This window comes from Drosophila pseudoobscura, unplaced genomic scaffold (genome assembly GCF_009870125.1).
Source record: "Drosophila pseudoobscura strain MV-25-SWS-2005 unplaced genomic scaffold, UCI_Dpse_MV25 Unplacedtig00139560, whole genome shotgun sequence".
Lineage (NCBI taxonomy): Eukaryota > Metazoa > Arthropoda > Insecta > Diptera > Drosophilidae > Drosophila > Drosophila pseudoobscura.
In genome coordinates, this window is record NW_022881750.1 from 1,370 (window position 1) to 2,738 (window position 1,369).

Here is a 1,369-nt window from a genome sequence, read left to right on the forward strand (position 1 = left end):
GTCATACTTCAAATAAAAGTCGTCGTAAGAACCCGACTCTAGCACCTTACAAATTGCTGATATCCAAATATCCTGACGTTGAGCCTGCTTTATTCGATGTCTCAGTGAATCTTCCAACAAAAAACAATGCACTCTACTCAATGCATCGACGTGTTTCATCTTTGTCCCTGAACGATGCTCAATTTCATAATCGAAGTCCTGAAGAAAAATGGCCCAACGAGATACCTTAACTGGAACATCTTGTTTCCTCATCGTTAACGCAAAAGCATTACAGTCAGTAATAATTTTTATCTTTCTCCCAAGCAAATACACTCTCCACTTCTTTAAAGCCTGCACTATAGCGAGTACTTCAAGCTCGTATGAAGGATACTTTTCTTCAGCTGGGGTTGTCTTACGACTCATATATTCTACCGGGTGGAAACATTGATCCTCTGAGTCCATTTGCAAAAGTATAGCTCCATACCCATACATACTTGCATCGCAGTGAACTTCAGTTTTGCCCTTCTGATTAAACAACTTTAAAACAGGAGAACAGGATAAATAAACTTTCAACTGATTGAATGATGCCAACTCTTCTTCACCCATTTGAAAGAAACATCCTTTTTCATCAAGTTTGTCAGTGGTCTGGCCACGACAGCAAAATCCTTAACAAATCTACGGAAATAGGAAGTTAGGCCCAAATAGCGTTGAACTTGTTTCCTGTCTCTCGGAATTGGAAAATTTTCAACTGCCGAAGTTTTATCTTGAGATGGTCTTATCGTTGAATTCTCTATTATGTAACCCAAAAAATTAACCTTGCGCTGTAACACTTGCGATTTCTCCCATTTTATGCGTAATCCTGAAATCTCTGCGATACTCAACACCTTCTTTAATTTTTCAAGTCCTTCTTGCACATCCTTTGATGGAATAATAAATAATATACAAAATCAAAATACCGTCATCTATCAATGATCTGAAAACAGCATATATGTACCTCATAAATACTGGAGGGGAGTTAGTCATCCCAAATGGTACATAATTAAATTCATACTGTCCACTCTGTGTGACAAAAGAGGTATATTTACGAGAATCCTCATGTACTGGCACGTGAAAAAACCCATTAGACAAGTCCAACGTAGTGAAAACACGTCCATCCTGAAGCTTGAGTAAAACATCGTCGATTAACGCCATTGGAAAATTGTCACGAATTATCTTTTCATTAAGTTTTTTATAATCACAACAAAGTCTTTTTGAGCCATCCTTCTTGGCGACAAGCACTACAGGGGACGAGTATTCAGAAACACTATGGCGAATTATTCCCTCCTTTAACCAATCCCTGACCTGCTTATCGACTTTCTCATTGTCCACGTAAGGTAGGCGTCTAGGTCTT